This window comes from Colias croceus, chromosome 26 (assembly GCF_905220415.1).
Source record: "Colias croceus chromosome 26, ilColCroc2.1".
In the NCBI taxonomy this organism is placed as follows: domain Eukaryota; kingdom Metazoa; phylum Arthropoda; class Insecta; order Lepidoptera; family Pieridae; genus Colias; species Colias croceus.
The window spans coordinates 4,080,443-4,106,447 of record NC_059562.1 but is presented as its reverse complement, the minus strand read 5'-3'; the positions used below and the strand labels follow the sequence as shown (position 1 = coordinate 4,106,447).

The 26,005-nt window shown below is 32.9% G+C and overlaps 1 protein-coding gene across 2 annotated transcripts in view; it reads right to left on the bottom strand.

Annotated features, from left to right (window-relative positions):
* The window catches only part of LOC123703500 (latrophilin Cirl), a 265,780-nt gene extending 245,246 nt beyond the window's left edge, over positions 1-20,534 (bottom strand). For both annotated transcript variants that reach the window (XM_045651525.1, XM_045651526.1), the window contains exon 1: positions 20,307-20,534. The gene's annotated coding sequence lies outside the window, so the exon portion shown is untranslated. The remainder of the gene's footprint in view (positions 1-20,306) is intronic.
* Positions 20,535-26,005: the final 5,471 nt, after the last annotated feature.

Below are 26,005 nucleotides of genomic sequence, written 5' to 3'. Positions count from 1 at the left end.
TTTTGTGCACGACCGAGTCGAACAAATTGATTTGATAATAATTGTTAGACTACTTTGCTAATTATTATTAATATTAAGCTTTGTTATTATTTCTATAAGTGCTATTAAATAGTAAATACACTTACAAATCACTAACCACAGCTATAATAATTTAGTTAAAAAAACACGTACATAAAATATCAATTGAATGTTAAAGATACCTATATAGTTAATGTTCGTTTTTTAAGTAGAATTGGTGTAATTATCGACAACGAAATTAAAGCTTAAATACAGTAGTTTCTTCCCACTTACATTTAACAAGCTTTTTTATAAAATTACTAGCTGTTCCCTGCGGTTTCACCCGCATTGCTCCGCTCCTGTTGGTCAGGCTGATGATATATAGCCTATATAACCTCGATAAATGGGCTATCTAACACCGCAAAGAATTCTTCAAATCGGACCAGTAGTTCCTGAGATTAGCGCGTTCAAACAAACAAACTCTTAAGCTTTATAATATTAGTATATAGATTATGCGTTAGCAGCAAAAAAGTATAAAATGCAAACTGTAGGTATCATAAAACATACAAAATACACGAAACATTTAAAATCGATAGAAACATGCAAATAAATCCCAACTGTTTTAAAAATATCTGTAAATATTAAATATCTGTAACTGTTTATATTTATTTGCTCCGAATACAAAACGATTTTCATAAATCATCTACATACATCAACCAAAGGTATAACTGTCAAAAGCTGTCACATGAACACGGCGGGATATTAAAAAACAAAATGGCCGCGCTGTCACTTTTATTTTAAGATGCGCTTCCATACTAACACCACTTAAGAAAGTACTTGTAAACTATACGTCTGTGATTTTTAGTGCCGATAAAAGTAGTAAAAATAAATACCTACTTTAATACCTATATAGTTTTCTCTGAATTTTTCCTACATAAATCCACTGATTTAACACTTTCATTGAAATCTTCTTGAAGCAGAGCATATAGGGCAACAAGTCAACAACACTCTAGGTACCCAACCATAGATGTTTTATCTTTTCCATCACAAGCAAAAGAATTAGATAACTTAACAAATATCAAACCACTTTCACAAAGGAATTCATTCATAATTAGCTTTGTACAATAAAATAACGAAGAAGCTACACTATCCGCTTTCAACAAGTAGCTATAGTGTACCTGGTTCTTTATTTAACGTCACTCTCAACGTCATCTTAAAGTATTTAATTACAAAGCACGGAACACCAACATCAAGCTATTAACGTAGAAATTCGAATAGTTTGAAATACAATAGTTTCATTGGCTGGCCGCCAACGTTGCGTTTGACGCGGAATAAAAATCCTGAATAATATTTGTGCAGGAGAAATGACATTTTTTTTTTAAATGGGAATGATCACATATGATATGACGCTCTGGGAAAATTAGAATAGATACAATGTAAGATACCTAGGTTCATAATTACTTATGTTAATAAACTTCTCCTTTTAGTTCTATGTACTGGTAAAAAAATTTATTTCAATGAATTTATCGCTTCATTAAGAATTAATTGGTCTGTAAATATTGAATACGATAAAATATTTCATTTCTATAATATCGCGGTACTGGTTTACACTGGAGTTTATTTTTATTTGCGAAACTTGTTAGAAAATAGGTACCTAATAACAACAAATTACTGGTTATGATTACATTTCGAATTTAATAAAGTACGTTGTAACATAACAAATGTAATTCGCTCTAAATTATAATTCGATAACTTAATCAAATATGCTGTAATTAGGTAGCAGTATTTTTTTTATTTTTTCATATTTTGAAGATTCAAAAGCGCTTCTAACCGAATTCTAATTGAATAAATAAATTTAAACATTTATTTATTCAATTAGAATTCGGTTTGAATTTACTCATTCGAACAAAAAAGCATTTTTTAATTATAAAATATGTATATTTAAAATTTAAATAAAAAAAAAGAAATCAGCATTTTAATCACCCCCTTAAAAACGCTAAACACATTACCTACAGGGACGGGAAGGTCAAAATAAATAATTCGCACATGAATTTTCTTGAGGTAAATTCGGGAACAGCCCTTCAGCACTTCCGGGAAACCCTGGACTCGTCTTCCGGCCGACTTCCGGTAGGATGCCGCGCGTTATTTCATACTTTCCAAGTGGTTCTTTCAGAGAACCTTTTTGTGGTAAAGTTTTTAAGGAAACGCCGCCAAGTAATGTGAGGTACTTTGATGTGAATGGACTTTTTGTTACAATAGAAATGGCCGTGGCCCTGTATTGAAATAGTTCATTATCTTCTAATGGACAGTTTCATTATTTTGTTCAAAATAGAATCTAAGTAGGTAGGTACCTATAACCTTTTTCACTGTTTGCCGAAACATAATAGTTCTTCATTCAAGTTTGTTCTAAATAACGAATTTTTTATTCCTTACTCGTTCACGTCATAGGTTTAATTACTTAGCCACACTAAAAATTGCTCTAACGAAAATTGATCTTGACTGTCGTGAAAAAATTGGATGGTATTTTGTCATCACTTTAAATTCTTACACAATTCATCTTTCCACCAAGCAACATTTCACCCACATGGCAACAAGAATGATGTATTACAGCCAATCGACGTAAAAGTTAAACTTCACCAACCATAAACAACGAAGATACAATGACGACAGATTAACGAACCAAAAATTGTTTGAAAACTGTTAACAAAACTGCTCAAACCCGCTGCTTCTCATCTGTTCAATGCAAACAAAAGCGAATGTCTATTTCCAGAAACTTCGAAATTGGAAAACAAAACAGCTCTTATACCAATTTACATAAGACCTATATTCCGCTGAGCAATTGTAAACCGTTGTTGGTAAATCTCGACCTGATTGGGCTGCGGGTCAATTTTCGACTCTATGTCAATGAAAAACGAATTATTCGACGCTAAATGCAAGATAAACACACATGCTTGTCTAGTTAACATAATATATGAAGAGAATTGTTTAAAAAACACGCCGCTGACAGACATTGAGTGCATTGCTGATGCCATGTTGAAGCATTAATTTATTATTAAAATTGTACACAACGCATTGTTTACAAAGTTTTTGTTTACAAAGAGTCACATTAATTATATCGCTGAATGATATACGAAACGCTTGCGGTTAGCGAATGAATAATGGCGTCGTAATAAGTTAAATAAAAATACAGAACGAAGCAACACGCATGAAGATGTTCCAAGCTGTAATCTACATTCGTACCTACCAAATATAAGCGAAATTGGTTAAGCTTTTTTTTTCGAAATAAGAATAACAAACTACCTACTTCCAAGATTATTAAATTCGTGAGATATGTTTCAAGCGCCCAAAAAGTAATGATAATAACTAATGTAAAGAATGAATTTCCCAATCGAAACAATACACAGCGCACCTAAGTAGGTAGTGTAGGTATAGTAAATACATTGATCTAAAAATACACTAAACCAGCCTACAGCTATACAAAATAACTGTAGCTATAGCAAACACCATTAACGAACTAGGCAACTCATTTAAAACATTATTAAATCCTCATTTCGCAAGATAATCTATAGCTTTAATAGCGGTTAATAAATCTTTAATTATCAAGATTGCATGTACCAGGAATAACAAGATAAGGATAAAATAGTTATGTAAATCAGGACCGGTCGGGAAAATGGAAGCATCATGGATAGTTACTGAGTCAGGATTTAGTCCGTCAAGTAGGGCTGAGCCAATTTATATTATGCATCTTGTGGATGGAATATTAAAAAACGGGTGGGTTGCAAAATATGATCAATTGTGTAATGGGTAAGGTTCATTTTTGACTGGTGTTATGTTACGTAATCGTGAATTTTAAGAGCTGTAGCTTTACAATTTATGAACAATTAATTACATTGATAGGTATGTATTGCAAAAATTTAGACGGTTGTATTCTATAAACTAGGAACTTTGTGTTTATTTTAAAGTGTCGATTATTTGATTTTATAACTTGTACGAAACAAAACTGTTTTTCATTAAAGTCAATACAATAAAAATATTCGTTCCATCATACAGTGCTACACATAAATACATACCTACATAACAAAAAAGGGGCAAAATATTTACCCTCGTAAAGTACTCAATACCTTCAACATATCTCACGCAAATTGCGAGATTATTTGTGCATATTATTTTTACCTGCAGAACTGAATAAATAGCGATTCAATTCGGGAGACTTAGCAACCCTTCGTCTTCGGCTCTCAGCGCAAATCCCTCTTTGATCGACTTCTGTCCCTATCAAGTGATTCTCTAGTTGTGTAGGTTTAGTTCTACACGAGCTGAATAACTAGCAAGTTTTTATCGCTCCATTTTTAGTAGTCTGTGAACTTAATGTTAGTTTCATAGTTAGTAAAATTTTTGTTTGAATAAAACGAATCTATGGTACATTTGAAAGGCATTGTACAATTGTACATATTATAAGCTATAAATCAATGGTTTTGCATAAATATATTATCATAAAATAATGCATACCTAATACACATAAACGAATTAGTTACCATACGATACATAGGTACCTATATACCTAAGAATCACATCATTTAACTATTAAACAACTTTAAAACGGTAACTCAATCCATTCAACAACACAAACAATTGACTCATAATTAAAAAGAAATGATATCATCTTACGGAATGCAGAATATAAAATCTCGTAAAATAATGGCGTTTTAAAAATAATTAAAGACTCGTGTCATATGTACGACCAATGTACGACACAAACGATGTTAATTATATTTGCAAATAAATTGAGTATAAGCTTCGTTATTGGCGAATATTTTATTACTCGTGCATTAAGTTTAATAAATTCAATGATGAAAAATATTATCGTGTTTGCATTTTGCGAACTGGAAGAATGCTTGTTTTTTATTACACGTGGTAAATAGTTAAGGGGGGTTAGGCGGTCAGCGAAAATTCAGCTATTCGGGCCTGAGGTAAGCGGTGAGGGGGTTTAGTATGGAATCAACGTGCTCGAAACTAAAAATCGTAAGCGCCATTCACATTTTTATCAAAAAGTGAATGAAAATATTTAGTATTTTCAAAATCTAAAACAGTCACGAAATCGACAAGGTAAATACCTATGTATTTGTGATTTTATACGAATTATTATCGTAAAATACGGTTGTAATGAGCATTTATATGATATTTTAGAGATAACTTCAGGATTTTTTTTTATCGAGCAAAATTTTTCCAATCGTGTTTTGGAAACAGTCATCCCATCACACATACGTTCTGTAATACATATTAGAAATTCCAGTGCGAAAAAAATTCAATATTTTCAATTATAGCTCATAGAAAACAGTCCATTTTGCCGTGTTCACCTACTAAGGGCCCTTAAGAGGCCGTATCGATTTTAGAGTGATTTTGACTTGTTTCTGTAATTCTTTAGGAGCTCGTTTAAAAAAACTAAATTGTTATAATATCTCAAATTAAAGATTTATTCAATATCTAAAAAGTGTCCCAAATAAATAAATAAAATATCTACAAATATACAATAGGTACAGTTTATATCTATTTAAAATGTGCCTAAGTAATATGTAAGTATATTAAATAATAAAATAAAGAATAGCGTTCAATGGACTTCATTCGTTTTACTTCTAACATCACAAACATTATATTTTAATATCGTAATAATATTAATTCAACGAAAACAACTTATATAAATGTTCTAAAACAACAAGGATACAACCATTAAAAGAAATGAAACAGTGAAATGAGATACCAGAAGATTGAACAAGGAAAAGTACCTTAATTATAGGCGAAGTCAATAAATGTTTCAAATTTCATTCACATTAATCCAACAGTTTTAAGCAAAAGAAAAACAATCATTAAAAATCACTTTTAATTGAAGTAGAAAATTTATACCTATCCTGTCTTTTAGATTCTTCGTTGTTTAAAACCGTTGTAACAGCTTTCACAAACATAGTCTGATGATTTCTTAACTAAATGATACGAACTCAATATTTAAGTAATAAAGAACAATAATTGAAGACTCTAAATCATCCATTACCATTTGTAAAGAGGACCAACCTTTAACCCGGCTTTGTAGGCGTCTGCGCAAGTCGAATTCATGATTTGAAGTGACGTGCCCTCATTCTTTTATAAATGTTGCAATTTCATTTCTGATCACGGTATGTTTTGTATGGACTTTTAATTAATGATAACTATTTAGCAATGTGTTATCTAAGCTAGCAGGATTGAAGTTTGGAATAGCGCAAATATGATGTGGCATTTTGCATAACTACTTACTAACACAATTAACTACATTTACTTCCTACTAAGCACACATACTACTTATAATTTAATTAGAAAGCCTAAAAACCGGATCCCGAAAATATTTACACACTAGCTTCCGCCCGCGACTCCGTCCGCGCGGATGTCGGTCTTCGCGTGGATGGTTTATTTCTCCATTTTGAGTAACTCTGACAATGACATCTTATAAATATCTATTGGACCCAAATACGGCTAGGCCTATAATTATACGCAACGTGTGTTCGCGGTTCTACAGAACAAGATTAATTTTTTTTCTACGTATTTTTCTGTATAAAAAGTATCCTATTTTACGCCCAGGATAATAAGCTATAATTATATCAATTTTCATCGAAATCAAACCGTTAGTTTTCACGTGATGCCTTCACATACAGACAGACAGACAAAAATTTTTTTAATCACATATTTGGGTTTGGTATCGATCCAGTAACACCCCCTGGTATTAATTTTTTCAATATTTTCAATGTACAGAATTGATCCTTCTACAGATTTATTATATGTATAGATATTAAAACAAAAATTGGGTATTTTCAACTACAATACAAAATTTCTACCAAGAACCATCTTGATACGAAATTTCAAATAAATAATAACAATATTTCAATTCTATGTACCTACGCATATAAACGACTATCTCTATGTCCTATGTCGTTACCAGGAACTGGTCACCTCACCTGTCTTTCAATAGCTTTCCGAATATATTTGAGAATATCAGAGGAAAATCACTGGAAAACATTCGGAGGCGTTATGTTTTAGATGGTAAAGGTATATCGAATTTTAAGCTCAAACAATTCTTGATTTTGTTTTATGTACTTACAAATGTTTATATATTTAAGATCTATTAATTTGAAATGGACGTTCTTTTCATTCCTTTAATTGTTATTTCTATAGCGACACATAAATTCACTTGAATCCAAATTAACTTTATTAGCTGAATATTCTAATAAATACAAAGACGATCTTCAAGTTACACGTTTTCCAAATTCTGCTCATAGTTCGGGCAAATAAAATAACATCTGCAAATACTAAATACCACAGAATACATACTACCAGTACCCTAAGTTCTAACTATCGCAAAATACTTAATAGTACCTACTACCCATACTGTAACCGTCGTAAATGTTAAAACAATTCAAGTAACGCTATCTCACATAACTTAATCCATATAATTGCAACATGATAACACTCAAGTTACAAAAGATCATCATTTGTACCCGTCAACATTTCTCGACGTGTGTATTCATTATTTTTTATGTAGACGTCTTTTTGATACTGTATCTCTACGGCTTTCTTGTGACATTTAAATGTTTTAGGAAATGAAATTTTTATGTTATTTTAGTAAGTGGCATTTTAGTTATAAACTAAAACGTGTTAGTTGTGTTAACTTTTTATGGTCACTATTAATCGTAACTTTCATTACAGATGCAAAATTAACTTGTTTAGTAGGAAGGTATTATTATAATTATTACCAATAACAAAAATGACAATGGTATACCTACGTAAGTATAATACAAAAAATAGTACATTACGATAGATAGCTTTTTACTGAAAAAATTTTCGCAAACGAATAAAGCACATTCTACTTCATCTTGGTTTATTATGAGTTACCAACCTATAATAATAACTATTAAACCAAGCTTAACCTTTCAGCGGTCGCACCCTTGCGCCGAACACAAGCAGTCGCGCGCGGTCTGTGATTCCGCAAATTTAAGTGTCTCGTTTGGGAAAACAAATGAATATTTCCACTTATTGTATAGCACATGATTAAAAAGAGGTCTTAAACATGTGAAATAAAATAAAAACAACTTAATTACTCATTACTTCTTTTATTTGTACTTAATAAAACAAAGGTCTATAAAAACTCAAAATTTTTGACTCTGGGTGGAAATCACCGTTATAAATCAACATTAAACAAAACAAAATGGAATTTTCTTTTTTACAATTAACAACTTATAAACTTGACTATAATAATCTTAGAAATAAATCACATTCATCATCAATTGGCACTGTGTAATAGGAACTCTAAAATGACATCTATTTTTGAGATCATTTTACGTAAAGTTCTAGAATAATCTAAATTATAACATCACACAACATCACATGAACACACTCATCCTGTGCTGGTGAAATTTCTATTGGGTCGTCTTCTTGGTCCGAAACGTTATCGAAGACCTCATCTTCTGATTCCACCTCCTCTAACATACGAGATATTCGACGTTCTAAATCTTCGTAATTCATTGTCTACAACAAAAATACATTGTTAAAAATATACTTTTATTTTATTATAGTCTAAAGCATAAAAAGTTATAATAAGATACAAAAAACATAAAATATTTACCTCGGCTTCGGTTTAATTGCACTGGATTGTTCTGGAACACAATCGGTCGCGCGCGGAATCTGAGACCGCAAACACAAATAAGAAAGCACGTGTACATGCGACGAATGTCACAGGGCTACTGAGAGGTGCTACCTCACCCCCTCGAAGGTATCATGGAAGCGCAAGCGTCTATTGTTTACAGTTTCAGTATATTGACTAAAACAAGTTCATTGCGGACTCAGAGACCGCGCGCGACCGCTGGAGGGTTAAAATTAAAACCTTTACCTTACCAACACAAGCTAAAACGTTTCGTTATAACTCTCATTAAAACATATTAACAGTAAATGACCAGTGCAGGCTCATACCTGTTAGTCGGCACATCTGCCCTTTGTACGAAACATAAGCGATGTTAATATCTCTCTTACACATATGCATTACAACGATTAAAGAGCGGGATAGAATGATTGCACAATAAGTTTATACGTTCAAAGAACTTTCACGTCTTCATTATGTGCAGGTAAAAAGTATTGCGAATATTTCACACGGTTATTTAGGGTTTATTTCTATGTATCAAAGCTCAATTCATACTAAAGCATCGGTTCTGGTTTATGATACTGATGTTTGTTAGTCTGTGCATATATAGAGAACTATACGAAAATGAATGAATTAAAAATTACCGGGAAAATGAAATGTCAGGGCATTTTAAGTGTAAGTATCTATGGATATATTTGAAAACAATAAGTTTTCGATTATGTCCGAAGTCACAGATTACGATAAATACGCAACACTGTATCGAGTTCATAAATATCACGTTAAATATTTAAATTTCATATCACCTAAAGTTATTACAAAATCGAAACCTATTGCTCAGCTATTTAAATGTATATGCACTGATAATTTCAAAATGACGTTAAAACAGTCATAAAGTATCCACTCCTAGTTTGTAAAGTTCACTAGAAATATTCAGGGTATTTAAATATTTCACAATTCCTTATCATTACATATTTACTAAGCTACATAATGTAGTCACTAGTCAGCTACATTAGATAAAGCTCAAACTGTGTTTACTTAGTGTGTACTCACGTAAGCTCACTCTGCATGCTTTGTTGTGTTGTCTTGTCTTGTACTATTTAATTGTGGAATTCTTAATGTAATTAAATACATAATATCATACATAGGAGTACATATTGACAGTGTGACGAAGAAAAAGCAATTTTCATCATCAATAAGTAGGTATTCTTTGTAATCGCGCCTACAACCATAAATATAATTCATGAAGTCAATTTCTATTATCTATCTAATATCCATTAAGTCATTAACTGATTATGTAGGTACATAAAATATAACAAAAATAATAATACATTTTTCTACTCTAGTTCATTATCACTTAACAATCTTAATATTGTATCTATATATGCGAAAGTTTATGAGGATGTGTCCTTACACATCCTTGTGGATGTATGTATGTTTGTTGCTCTTTCACGCAAATATAACCGATTACAATGAAATTTAGCACACATTTAGAGGGTAACTTGGATTAACACATAGGATAGGTTTATTCCGGAAATCCCACGGGAACGGGAGCTTTGCAGGTTTTTCTTTGAAAACGCGGGCGAAGCTGCGGGCGGAAAGCTAGTTAGCTATATTTCAAAAAATTATTATTCTATTTACATTTATTATAAACTATAAATAACGATTGGCATTAGCGAACGCTAAACATTGTTACAAAATTAACATAACAAATATAACCGCCTCTCCATTTTGAAGTTACGAAATGTAACAAATAACATTAGCATCACAATGAGTACTGCCTCTATTAGATTCAATTGTCACTGACATACAGACATACAGACATGACGAATCAAACATGATCCGTATATTAAATAAGGTAATAATAAGACCATATATAAAATTGGTTGGCTTCGTGTCAATGAACTGATTTCAATGTTAAATGACATCAAGTAAAAAAATTGCATTGAATTCGGGCCATCCATTTGAGAGATACGTTTCCGAGAACTTCTTTTTTGCAAGACATACGGTTTATCATGTTTCAATAGCCCGCAAGGCTTACAAAATTACATAGGTATTTCCAGGTAGGTATAGAAATGACCTATCACTTTAATTTAGTCTGAAACAAATTAATTTTACATAATATATGATTAACAAATACAAGACGTTAAAGCAAACTAAACTTGTAATATTATCAACGACTTGTTTCTATGTATTTTAAATCTTTATTTATGTCTTACTTAATATATAAACAAATTAAATGTCTAAAAATACAACAGAATACTTACTATTAGCATAAGCATGCCAAATGCTAAATCATACGTCCAAACGTTAAATCTCAACTTATTCCAAGCATCTGCGAAATATTTTTCAAACTCAGCTACAAGTTTACAAAGGGATTGATAAGCGATAAGAGAACAATACTGCATCTAAAACAAACGGTCTTATCTCGCAGGTAGCAAACTGAAGGGATATAAAGGGTATTTCAATAGTTGTTCAGTTAGCAGATATAGGTATTAGGTATTGTATTTAGAAATAATAAATAGGTACTAGGATGTTATGGTATCAGGTATGTATGGGATGATACATGATAACAGAATTGTACCTACATACATAACTAGTATCAATACCACAACTAACATACCTACCTATATATTTACATCTATTTCTTTAAAAGAACACAAATTACTTAAACATATGCCAACATTATTTCTGAAACTACAAATGTTTCGCAACCAAAATGAATGAACTCACGCGATTAAAGTTTTAAAATAGTTTTATAAAACATTATTTTAAAGAAACTGAAACAATAGATTAAGAACAATATTGTTTCTTGATTAGAAAGACAAGCTACAACCTAATTTTACGATTGAAATATCAATTCAATCGCAAGCAGAGTAACGGTCAATAACTAGTCTGTTAAAACCCGACCATTGAAGTGAACAGTTTAAATGTACTCAACAAACGCATATAAAGCAAAAGTCCCTAATATTAACAATAGACGATAGTAAGGTGACGCTGAGTCAGCTGTGACTGGGCGGCCATATTGGAGCTTTTATTTTTTAAATTGCGCCAACACGTCACATGCTCCGATTCCTTTGGACACGTAACGTTGTTGTATTCGTATGGGAATTTTTGGAAATCGATTTGAGCGGGATCGAAAACCTTTTGTTTATGTACGTGTAATAGATATGGTTCCGTTTCTGTTTTATATCATGTACCTACCTTATTTCTACAATAATAATGGTATTCGTAGTAATCATTCAAAATATTGATAAGACATATTTCATAAAACATTGTACAGCTAAAAAGTTAGAACCACACTTCAACATTTCAATATTCCTAATAAATAAAGAAAACCCCAAACCGAAGTGAAAACGATAAATCGCCAAAAAATCCGCGGGCGCCGGGAGTCGCCACGAGAATTACATGAGAAACTTTTTTAATAACGCTTGCGATTCTATCTCAATCGAAATCCGTAACAAAAACCCTACACAAGAGTAAGAAAAATGTACAAACACGCCAAGGGACCGGTTCAGGTACGCCATTTTTTATTAAATCGAACACCTATACGGGTCTCAGCTTCGAAAGGTCGTACGTCCCTTATGATACGACTAGACGATTCAGTTCCTTGTGGCATTCGAGCTTGTACGTACGCAGGGTCCAAACTAAAGCATGCACAAACCTGCATAGCGCCGTAGTTCTCGCTTTACCATAAGCAAGCATTCGAGATGGAGCGTGTAACCGCACCGCATTGCACGCAGCACAGGCCACGCGTGAAGAACGGGATGCAATAATACATCTATCGCATCTATGAGACCGCTGCATTCATGAGGACAAAGAATAAGTAGTAATAAAGACGTGACACTCGTGCAGATGGTTGATAAAACTTAATACTTGGCAGTTTGTTCGCTTTCGAGCTATTAAAAGGCAACGAACAAATACGTTGTTACACGCTCTTTAGTTTCCGAGATTCATGAAAACATTAAAGGAAACGGCTCTCTCCGACGAGGTCGTATATTGCTTTCCACGTTGGTGGTATCGGGAGCGTTTTTACTTTTGCTATTGGCTCGGAATTGGAGAGAAAAGAAAATGGAAAACATTCAATGTCTCAATTTAACTCGGGAAGGACGCAAACTTGATTGCGTTTAGAGTGTCTCGAAACGGGATACTTACGAGCGAAATAAAAGTGCAATTATTTCGTAACATGCCTAATTTAAATACCTTTTAAATTTTTCGGGTTCTTTTAAATGACAAATATTTGGTGTTCCGTTTTGTCCGGAGTGTAGCTAGCGTGTTCGTGGAGCCAATTAGTGGAAGAGACACGCGATATCCCGGCCTGAATGCAAAGGGGCGACTTTGGGATCCAATTTTTACCTGATGTTTATAGCTGGCGTTGACATTGGTATTACTTGGGATGCGAAACAGTGACACATTTTATTCTTTTTATTCTTATTCCCTGCCGTACAGAAGGCACTTACATTCTTAAGGTGTTCAACAGAAAATAAAAACACAGAAATAATAAGGGATCGTGAAACAAATCAGCGATCGCATTTTATTTGCTTTACAAAGTTTTATGTATGGTAACTAGGGATGCGCCGAATACCGAATACATATTCGGTATTCGGCATATTCGGCATCTTTTTCACTATTCGTATTCGGCCGAATTATTCGGTTTAGGTGCCGAATATATTCGGTATGAGTATTTCTACTTTCTTGGCTATAGAACTAAATAAATAACTTCATATTATTATGAATGATTTATGTCATACTATACACAAGTCAAAGAAATCCTATGAAGAATGTTTGAACCTTAGGTATACAGGGTGTAATCGTTAAGTGTGCACAGGCGATTATTCCGTAACTATAACAGATATCAAAAAACCTTAAACTGATATTGAAAGTACTATACCTAATGAGTAAAATGACAATAATATTTTTTTTTAAATAAAACGAGAAATATCCAAAAATGTTACATGAAACGCTCCCATACATTGTCCCATACAATGTTCGAGACGACATCCTCGATTTGGAATACCATTGTATTCCACATCGAGCTCTATTTACAGTCTCTAAATGAACTTTCATTAAAATTTGCGAAATAATTATAGCACAAAATCAAATAACAAAGCAAAACCTTTCATATTAAATGTTTGAAATAGTCATATTTCATACTAAACGTATGGGAGCTCGTTTCATGTAACATTTTTGGATATTTCTCGTTTTATTTTTAAAAAGTTATTATTATCATTTTACTCATTAGGTATAGTACTTTCAATATGAGTTAAAAGTTTTTTGATATCTGTAATAGTTATGGAATAATCGCCTGTGCACACTTCTGAAGTCTGAAGACAATGCTTTTAGTCTCTATAGAAAATGACATTACGTCCTCTCATATTGCAAACACTAACTTAAAGTAAAAATATAAAATTTTTGAACAATTTAAAAATTTTAATATTTTGTGCGAAGTTTCAACACAACTGAGACGGCACGGAGTGCGCGGGCGACATACGCGGGTGGCGGGCGGTGAGGTAAGGCTCGCTCGCCACCGAGCCGGCAGCTACTTGCGACCCGTTAGAACCGGTTTACGCATCAAAACACGTCAAAACATTGAACCGAATAATTCGGCCGAATATTCGGTTCGGTAAGGTTCTAACCGAATAGTATTCGGTATTCGGTTATTCGGTGAAACCACTATTCGGCGCATCTCTAATGGTAACATAGTTCTAACGCCAGAGCTTTCATAACTCATTTTATTATCAAGAAAAAATTAAATTTATATATATTTATAGCAATTTTAATTAGTATGTATTTCATAAAGTACTGCCTATTACAACGTTGCACGCGAATAATAATCGCATGACGTGACGGAATTGCTTTAGTTAATCAAATTCGTCATACAATAAAATTGTTTTTCAGCCGGATTGCTGTCATAAACCTTGTTTGTTTTAAAGATCGTTCCCGAACGATTCGACTTAATAGCGCGCAGCTTCCAAAATTTTGATGAGCAAGCAACTCCTGCAATGAATTTGCGGAAATAACCTTCGAGCCGATTTCAGAGTCATACGAAACTCGTAAAACCCCGGGAACAAGATGGCAGAGTCACTGTCTCGATTGCGTCTGAATTTAACGACGGTATCGCCGAGGCTGATACATTACTCGTTTCGCACGCAAATCCGGACAGCGTTAGTGAGGAAAAAAGGCAATATATATAGCAAGTTTTACCGCTCGCAAGAACGTCGAACGGTGTATAAAATTTTGGTGAGAACCTCATAAAGTGGTGTTACGTAAATCGATCGCTCATCTGAGTTTTACGCACACCGTCGCCTTTGTCGAAAGTTATAATCTAAGGCTTTAGTTTTATTATATGGCGCTTTTGCTTTATATCTAAATAATTTTCTTTATAACGTTATTAAAACTTCATTATCTCTTTACGTAATAGCTTATTTAAGTGTATGATTATGTACAACGCCGTCTTTGCTTAGGTATAACAATAATAAGCTATTAAGGAGTGATTTGGTTGAATATTGATATAAATTACATACCTACTCACAAATTTATACTATTCCCACTAAACATTTGTCACAAAATCTGGCCCTCATAACCCGTGAAGATCACGATCATCCATAAAAAATTGAACAGTATTCCAAGTAATTATCATATAAGCCATAAACGTATTCCTAGTTACTCTATACAACCTGAATTCTGATATTCGCTTTCAATATACAATAAACCTGAGATCCAAAATTGTAGGGAACGGAACGGTAACAATAAAATAACTTTCTTATAATCATGTAGCCTGAGGCGTGCGGCGTGCCCCAGTGTAACTTTACGCAGTTGGTAAAAAAACAATAAGTGTTTGGGAATTTCAACAGATTGGTGTAATTTAAAGTGTTAAACAGCTGACTGAACGTCCAGTTAACTTGATGCGTTTAAATGCGTATTAATGCCAACTGTGATCGGGGTTTAAGTCTTCGTTTAACTCATTACTCAATGTGCATTTAAAGTTTTGTTTTATTTATATGTTGCTGTTTATCACGGTGGTGCAAATTAATGAATAACGTTTAAACTTAAGTCGGAATTAGTTCTTGATGTTTTAACGATAAAAAAAATTGTATACTTTCAGTACCTACCTAATTTCAACATTCTCATCGATAAAGTATTGTAATGCATTGATTTATTTATATTACCGTTTCTTGTGTGTGTCCCACAAATATTTCCAAGTAATATTAAGATTAAATAAACAATAAACATGCATCGTCATCCTATGCGAGTTGCGACCACAGACCTAACAATGTCAATGAACAAATCAACAGCTATAAATATTTGTTTACGCATAGTTTAAAATAAATTACTTCCATTATCATATTCACTTCATGTCTTTTTAAGCTATTGCGTATTATACATTAATATAAACTTGATTTGTTAAACAAATGTAAATTGTAATGTAAAAACGAGTACTAACGCATTAACAATCCATACTGCACTTGCAGTAGACATTCTATGTGGCAATGTAATTTGAATAATAAACATAAGCACTTTAAAATCATGATTCAATCTTACATCACAATTTTAACATTTTCCTGTTACATAAATAGTTACCAACGCTCATTGAAGGGACGACTCTATGAATAATAATGTCTTCGGCGAGTAAGTTTGACGTTCAATTTCCCGCCATAAAAATTGGTTTATTTTTTTATTAGCAGTGATGTCACTGGCTTGCAAACGTCGTACAAAATTACAGACTATAAACAAATTGCACAGTACATCATAACAACGATATGACCTAGAAATAGTGCTGCCTTATATATAATTTAATATTTTGCTTATTAGCTGAGTACACGAGAATTATTAAACTTCTTTGTGCTATTTTTTAACATTAAAATAAAGTGACGTAAACCGGAATTCAAATTTTTCATAGAAATAGATTTAATTCAAATACATAACTATTCAAATAGCATGTTTTATTCCGTTTCTTAACAATACGAACACAATAATTATTAAATAACAAATCACGAATCTAAAACATGACGTCATCACGAATGTTATTAGATAAACCTTTGAGTATTAAGTGACCATAATAAGTAGACCACAAGGCGTTATCTATGGTCAGAATTCATAACTGTATAACGGGACTGGATGATCCAGTATTTTTTACTGTTAAATACCATTGAGATAAGTTACATCTCGTCAGACTGGTACTTATTCTGTTCATAATTGTTAACAGTAGCGCGTTTTATATTCCCATAAGAAACAATGCATGTTTTTAGTGGTCTGACATTAAGACGCCATTATCCTTTTGTATCATGTATCCGATATCAGGCGATACTTTAAGAATAAATTGAATTCAAAATTTAAAATATTTTTCTTTATTCAAAATGCAAGACGTATTTATAAAAAGGGCTTCGTATACGTTTAAACGTTCTATAATAAAACAGAACTCATTTCGGTTTTGGGAACGAAAATATAAATGCAGATTTACAGGGATTATTTATTAATCCCCCAAACAATATAACAAAAAGCATAAAAACAATACAAACATTTTGCATTATAACAAAAGCCAAAGGGTTGCCAAGAATACATTTCAATAATAAATAGCTACATGCCGCGTGTTCATTTGAATCCTTATATCAGATAAAATCGTTTGACATTATCTGTGACACAGCCAACATTTATATGTGACAGGATATGAATGAGTATGGTGCACAGATATTTGTATCATATTTTATGTAAATCGTTTAGATTATAGATATTGCAATGATGTTAATTAAAATAATAAACTACGTATGGGTCGATTAAAATGAACACCTGTTAAACAAGGTGTTCGGAATTTTCATCAACGTGCACTAGTTAACATATTTTAATAAGAATTTTTATATTAACTAATTATATAATTAACACGATTTCTAATTTTGTTTTGGACACTGTTACTGTTTATTTGTAATTCGTTAATACAGATGACATTTTAACTTTAAATATTAGTTACCTACACAAATATTGTGGTCTGTTTCATCAGCTTAATTATTATGTGAATCTGTATATTTATTATTTAATCTTTATTTATTTTGGTGTTATATAAATAAATAATTATGCTTTGCATCTAGAAGATTTTGGAACACATTTAAAAAAAAAAACGCGCTCATCGAAGGCGCACGATATACAATGGCCGAAAATTCTAAATTTAAAACGCATAAATTTCCAAAATCCGCCCCAAAGAATGCGCGGCAATACATCAATCGTAGGGGCGTTCCACCATGACATAGATGCAACCACAATTTTATTTTCCTACTCAATTAGCCCACGGCTACGCAGCGCGAGTGCCGCGACATATGTCGACATCTGTTCGGCTGCCAATGAAACACGCATTTCCGGACGCTTTCGAGATTTTTTACGCGGCAAATTAATGCTTGGGGTTGCGTTCGGAAACCTGCGACACGTGCAGTTTCAACTACGAATGTCAAATGAGCATGTTGTGGATATTCTTGCAACTTTCAAGAGATTGAAAATCGTGGAGGGTAAGAAATTGAAAATCGAAGCTAACAAAGCAAGTAAAACCTTGGTCAAAAATTTTAAAGCAAAACCGCTTACAGAACTACCTACTAGTTTGACAGTTTTATTATCAATTTGCTGGTTTACCTCTTATAGTTACCTATAACTATATGAATTTAACATCCTATAAATCTTTAATTTGAGGTACCTAATAATATTTTATGCGTCTTTTCATAGACCATCGCTTTAACATCGTCTCAAACAAAATATATAACAAATAGATATTGAAAAACTTTACTTTCATATTATGTTAAATGCATAAAATAATCATAAACTAGCCATTTATGGTATGGCTTACAACATGAATGCTTATTACCAAACGTTATCACATTTACGACTAAATTCGATAGATTTCTTTGTATTTCCAAGGTAATGTTGAACATATAGGTAGTTATTTTAGTATTGAATGTCCGAGTTGTATTGATAGCCAGGTGAGGAAGATAATTTTATTGACATAATGAGATGTGACAAAGCTTTTTTTAAGTTCTATTGGTTTTGCTATATAGGTATGTATATATATAATATTTCTTAAATGGATAATATAATATATAGGTAGGTAAGTATTTTGTTTAACTATACTTAAACGCTTTTAAAATACATAAAGTACGATCTAGTAAAGCGCCCACGTAAACTGAAACTTATCTAGACAAATAAAGGACAAGATAAAATTACGAACTTTATACCTACCTACATTATTTTTTATCTAATCTAATAGGTACCGAGGTAATTCGTTAATATGTAAGGTTAGTACCTATGTTCATTTTGGGGTTAGGGAGACGCAATTAAAATCTGCTTCACCGATCGATATGTTTACGGGCAATTAGATGACCCTTTTACCTTTATGTAGGCTTTTTATTCATCACCAATACAGATCGAACCTAAGACGATGTTGCATGTTAACCAGTAGTGGTAGTAAGGTCCGGGTATGGTGTAGACCATACCCGGACCTTTAAAGTTTAACTGACCTTAAATTTCCACCGTTACCCTCAAAGCTAGATAAATATGGTAAATATTTTATACACTCGTGGTAGGTATTTCACACATTTCTACCGACCTTCGATAATTCCACATGTAAAAAAGACAAGAAATAACTATAGGTACCTAGGTATACCTACAAGACGTAACTTACATAACACAAAGTTCATTGAATCTGTAATATACCTAGCAATAAAATCCAAATTTCCTACCGTTACTGATTACTGTTTTGAAATCGGGTTAACAGAGCTATCCATTATGTCTTGTTTAATTAGCAGGCTTCGATTCAAATTGTTAGTGCCTTCGAATTAATGAAACCTCTTTGTTTTCGCGGGAGTTACGCCATCTATTGGGCACAGATAACAAATCTCACAAGCGCATCTTTTTAATTAGGCTGGGGAAATGTCTTTTCTTTTTGTAGGTACTTATTTGTTGTGTTGATATTTTTTTCGGAATATAGGTAGGTATCTACCACAAAATGAATGAAATAATATGGTAATGTTAGTAAAAGCTCGCTAAGTTCGTTTTAGTTTGTTTAAAAAGGTCTAATACCTTATTTCGTATTAAAACGCAGGTAATAGGTAATACCCTCTCAAGATTTTTGAAAATAGAACGTTTCAAACTTAATAAGTAGCTCTGTAAAGTTCTATGCGTTACAATAAAAGCTTGTAAAATATCAGTGCACTGTTCTAAAAAGCTCAAAAGCACAAAATATGAGGTATGAGATTAAAAAAAAATAAAAGCTCACGTTCTAAAAGCTTTGGTGAGAGCTTTTTCTTGAATGTATTGTGATATTTGACTCGACCGCGGCACCTCAGAGTTCAAACCTTTTATTTACATCAAACATGTAAACGTGAAATATTAGGTAATTGCTAACTAATGATGAGTAACTATTATCGCTTCATCTTTACAATACCGTTAATGAGCATTTCTGAACACCGAGTCTAAACCTGCTTCCTGAATGTTTACGGCCTGCTATCACGCTGCGCGCATCAACTACGCTAATCCTTGGTCCTTATAAATATCCAACAAACCGCATTTACAAGCACGCATCCGAAGCCAGCCACTCGCGGGCAACCGAATTCAAACTATCGATTCAACTACACGATGTTGGAAAGAATTCCTTACAACAATGAGCCGGTGTAACAATAAATACCTTAATGATATCCCGAGATCGGAGGAAAGGCGTCTGGCCGCGGCAGGCGGAACCTGTCCAACACTTTTAAGAGAAATCCAACACTATAACGAACGTAACACAAAACATCACAAGGTGAAATGGCACAATCTCACAGGAACACTATAAATCCACAACACTGGTTTGGTTTTGTATGGTTTATCGTAACGTGATAGCGGGGCACCTCGACGAACTACCGACGCGCACGGCGACCGGGCACGGACTGAACTGGTTTTGCGAGGCGCGGGCGAAGGGGGCGGGGTGCGGTCGGTCGGGTGCGTTTGGTTCGCTTTTATGAAAATATTTTGTGAGTAATGCACGTGTTATGTTGAGTGCGTCGGCCGCTCGTAGTCTTCGATTGAACAGCATCGTTGGTAAGGAGATAAAGATAATAAAAACCTACGTAGTCGCGGTAAGTGGCCGGGCTTGTGGGGTCTTTGTCTCCTGCCTACGCTAACTATTCAACAGCAAAAGCTCAGCGACTTAGCGCTTGGCGCTTGCTATGCTTAATGCTATCTGTAATCGAATTTACAGCGTTTGGGTGGGTTCGGTATTAAGTTTCTTATTGGACGCATTATCTTGATTTGGATATTGATAACACGCAAATAGATTAAAGAACGTAGAAATTAACGTAGCATAACATGAAAAGAGTATTTAAAAGGCTTTTTTCTTGCATCATCTTCAATGTAAAAATCTAGGTTGAGTATCATACTTGTACATCGAGCACATAAAATTTAATGAAGCGAACGTCGAAGATTAAATTAACCTCATTAAAAATTATGTTAACAGACATGAGGAATTGCTTTTAATGCATTTTTTAATGCAGTATCTACAACATCTACAGTGTCGTAAAAAAGTTAGACATCTAAACTTAACGAAGATTCATTTGCATAAGAACTTTTGGAATATTCAAAGTTAAATTATTTATGTGTAACTGAATAGTTTTGTTGAATGTATGAAAACGAATGTTTTATTCTAAATTTATACATTTATGTAGTTTATAGGTACCTACTTAATACCTACCTATATTTCAAAAATATGTACTTCTTTATATACGACCTTAGAAGTTAGAGCATTTTTGGTTAAAGTCAAATAACTCACAGTTTGAAATATTTACATTCTTCATAATTAATATTGTATAATGTTGATAGCATTTATGATTTAATTCGTACCTACTGAAAGATTCCGACGTTAAATGCACTTAAGGGTCATTTAGAAGTAAATTATAATTCCGTGAGTGGTACAAATTTTATGTCGTTATTAAGAAACAAGTAGGTAACAAAAAAAAATAGTTCTTAAACTTGACTTTTATTCATTACCTAAGTAGGTAATAGGTATATAATTATAATAAGTATACAAAGAAGTAATCTTTGTGTAATTGCTTCAAAATGTTAACATTTTGAAGCAATTACACATTGCAATATTGGATATAGGTATATTTTAAAAGTTAAGGTTTTTAGTTGAATTTTTACTAGGTTGTTATTAATTAAATTAAAAAAAAAGTAAAATAACATGTTCTTTGAACATTTTTACAAAAAAGTCCATTTTATCTAAACTAATACGCCTACAAAAGTAGTCCTTATTATTGTATAACAATACAAACCTGCACTTACATTGCAATAGCAAAACAAAATGGATGTTTGTTTCAATTAATTCAGAACACGTCAAAAACGGCTAATCTATGTAGTTTCCGAACGGTCGCTGTGCATATCACCAGAAGGATTAAACCGAAATGGAGGAGTTGAGTGCACTCTGCCAATGCCATTAGATTGCTATTTTAAATTGCTTTATGTAGATTGTAAATTACGTAAAAATATGAAAATTTTCATAGTATTCGCCACTTTTCATTCATAGTAGGAAACCATCAAAATAACTTTTTGATAACTAATAATTAACAAAATAATTTTTTTGAACGATTATAAACAATAAAAAAGAAATCTCAGCTTTTTCAAAAATAATACTAGGTATACTAATGCATTGCACTGAGCCAAATGAAACAGAAAACATTACTAGAACAAAATGAACTACGTAGGTATCTACTTAATTCAATATTTTAAACCGTTTAAAACTTGTTATTATGAAATAAAATAAATAAATAAATAAAAGGTTATAATTTCTGAATACCTAATGCATCCTGATGCAATTTGCAAAGTATCATTTCTGTATTGAATATTGTAACGGCTTATTATTTTTTTTCGTTTTTACCCGCTCTTCCCTAGGTCTTACAATCGAAGCCATATGAAAGCGCTAGTTAACATAAACATGGTTAAACAAGTAGTCTTTGTAATTTGATTCTAAGGTATTTAACGGAAATTCATTTTTTTGTCATATTTTAGCCCTTTATTTACTCATATAAGTACCATTAATAAAAGCCCAATAGATATTCTTGTACGCATGATACGATGTGATGATTTTTGTACGCATCTTCTCGTATACTTTTATCTGTCCTTACCTTGTAAGTACTGGTTGCATGAAAGAAACTGCTATCTATACTAATATTATAAAGCTGAAGAGTTTGTTTGTTTGTTTGAACGCGCTAATCTCGGGAACTACTGGTCGAATTTGAAAAATTCTTCCGGTGTTAGATAGCTCATTTATCGAGGAAGGCTATAGGCTATAGACCATCACGATACGATCAACGGAAGTGAAGCCACGGGGGTGAAACCGTGCGGAGTAGCTAGTTGAGCAATAAAGCTGCCATTCGCAGTTACAATATGTTTTTGTGTGTGTGCATTATACATAGAACAACAAACCAGTTTCAAAACCAACTTCCAAATGCGCATTTACATTTAAAAAATCAAAAATAAAACATTAAAATGCTCTCACATGTCAAGCAGATATTTTATTTTCACATCGGTTTTATTTAATGGGCGAATTATTGGATTAACAATAACGGCGAATACAATATTCGGCGAATATTTACGTTCATCCAATTTGGTTTTGAGTAATCGAATGAGTTATACATAAATAATATTTTATTTGAACTGTGTATGTAAAATGCTATATGCTATAATATATTTTGTAAAATGTACGGATAATGTTATACATATATTTGCACTTGGTTAGGTAATAATGAACGTATAGATCCTCATGAACGGTGAACCTATGTACCTGCATGATAATAGGTATATCTTAGCTTAACAGGGTTTAACAGTGCAAATTTTGAAAACGTATTAAATTTGGAGATTATCGTGTTCAAACAAACAATTAAAATTGTTATTTTACTACGGTTAATGGTAGTGTGATTTTGTACTCAAAATATATACGTATTATATTATTATAACAAGCAAACAGCGTTAATGTAGCGAATAGTCATGTATTTACCTAATTACATACATTTCATATTTGTGAATATTATTTACCACAATTTTACGGCAGTACAAGACTTTAAATGTAAACGATTTAAATGAATTTACTTAATAATTTGACAAAAATAAGAAAATTAATAATACCTACATTTGTGCAGTCTACATACATTTAAATGAATAATATGTGTTTCTACTGAGAAGATAAGAGAAAATATCACACGAGTAGGCTAAAGCGCGTCACACACGGATGATACTATAATATTTTATGTTAAGATTCTCTAATATAAAACGTTATAGTATCTTAAGGTATCCGGTACAAATGACCCGAAATTTTGTGGGTCATTTGTAACAGGATGGCGGTTCTACAGGGGTCTTAGTACGCAATGACAAAAAGAAAAATGATGGTTAGAACGCTGATACCGGATACCTTAAGATACTATAACGTTTTATATTAGAGAATCTTAACATAAAATATTATAGTATCTTCACCGTGTGTGACGCGCCTAATTCTCATTGCTAGTTTATGTAAGAAAATTATTCATCTAGCCTAATGAGCATAATTACGTCACCATCACGCGCAAACACTTCAAAATAACTTGCACGTGTATCTCGATATCCCTGAACTCCGAAAAGCTTATCACCATTAAGATACCTATAAACGTTTAATTTAAAAAAGCCCAGTCTATCCTGAGATCCAATAACGTCTCAAAGTATCTAACCCATGAAACAAGATGGAATATAATCGGCTAAACTCCTCAATTCCAGAGTGTTTCACGACAAAATCTTCATCAAAGAGGATATTCTATAAAAACGCATTTTCAGAATTGCGGTGGTCCTTTGATGTTAATCCCTGGATTTGGGACCGGGTTCCTTCGGTGTTTGTATGTAAATTATTATATATTGTGTTTGTGGCGCGTTTTCTGTTTGTCATTTACTGAATTAAATCTTGGGATGGTTTTGATTTGGCGGTTTCAGGGTTAAATTCTTGTAAGATGAAGCTTTATAATTTTGATATTGCAAAAGTAAGGACCAATGTAGTTTCTGTAAAGAAAATTCGCTATTAGTTAACACCTTATTCTCGTAGGAATTAAAGTTACTTATAAATATTACAAAAAGGACATGAAACAAAATTATATCTAGTATCTTCTACTAAGTGAGAAGTATTTAAGGTTACACTGCACTTTTATGATTAAATCTTCAATTTCAGAGTAGAAATAATTGAAGGTATGACTGTTAATAAATATTGTTTAATTAACACTCGTACATTATTATGTATATACCAAAGTACCTACCTGTCTGTATCATCCTTAGCATAAAAAAACCAGTTCAACCCTTCACGGGCGTCGTATTTTTAATCTATCCAAACTGAAGTGGCAACTAGCGCCGCCACGCGGAGCCGCATGTAATTACAGACGTCAGCGGCGCGACGTCAAGTGGACCGTCAAAATTGTAAATCGAATCGCTTCGACGTTCGTTTGTACGTTATTGGACACGCGAGTGTGACGTCAGCCTTGTCAGCTACTTAATAGCTTTGTGGTGGAATACAACTTTTATGGTGCATTTACATTCGTGCCAATAGCGAGGCGAAGACGGCACGCGCGTTTGCCTCGTCCGAGCTACGTCATTAGTCATTACTGACCAAGCTGCTTCGCGTAGAAATTGCTTCGCGAGGCTGATCGTCTTGTGGATCCGGGCCCGTCTAAGAATTATCACGCATATAAAAACAGTATTTTATTTATTAGCATTGAGTATCGCCTATTTGCGTTAAGAGTGGGTTTCATTAATAAAAGGGCACGAATGGCAAACACCAACTTACTGTACTACCTACGAATGTGTGAACAGTGGTTCGTGAAGACACTTTAACTGTTTCGCCCAGTGACGAGGCAATTGGCGATCTCGAGTGTGTAGATGCACCATTATTTATGAAGTTAGGGCCTTATGAATGGATCTAATGAGGAGCTAATTATGAATAATGAATTCTAGTATAGTAATGTATACGTTCGTTAGTCTTTTAAGAAGGAAAATTAATGTTGAAGTGATTTTATGATATACTGGAACGTCTTGGATAAACTTTATACATAACACCACGTATATGCATAAGTTTTTATGATCTTAGTTTTATAACCGCAGTGGATTCGTAAAACACGCATAACAGAGAAATAATTTTAGTGGTTAACACATATAGCAGGTAAGGGTTATGTCTGTATTTATTTAAACTTAAAAATAGTTATCAATATCGCATTCACCATTATTCATTTTTACTTTATTTACTTATAAGTATGTTACTTATTGCATAAATATTTCTCTAACTCTATTATCGAGATCAAAGGTTACATACAGTGTCCCCTTAGTTTAGATATGTCTAGAGTTTAG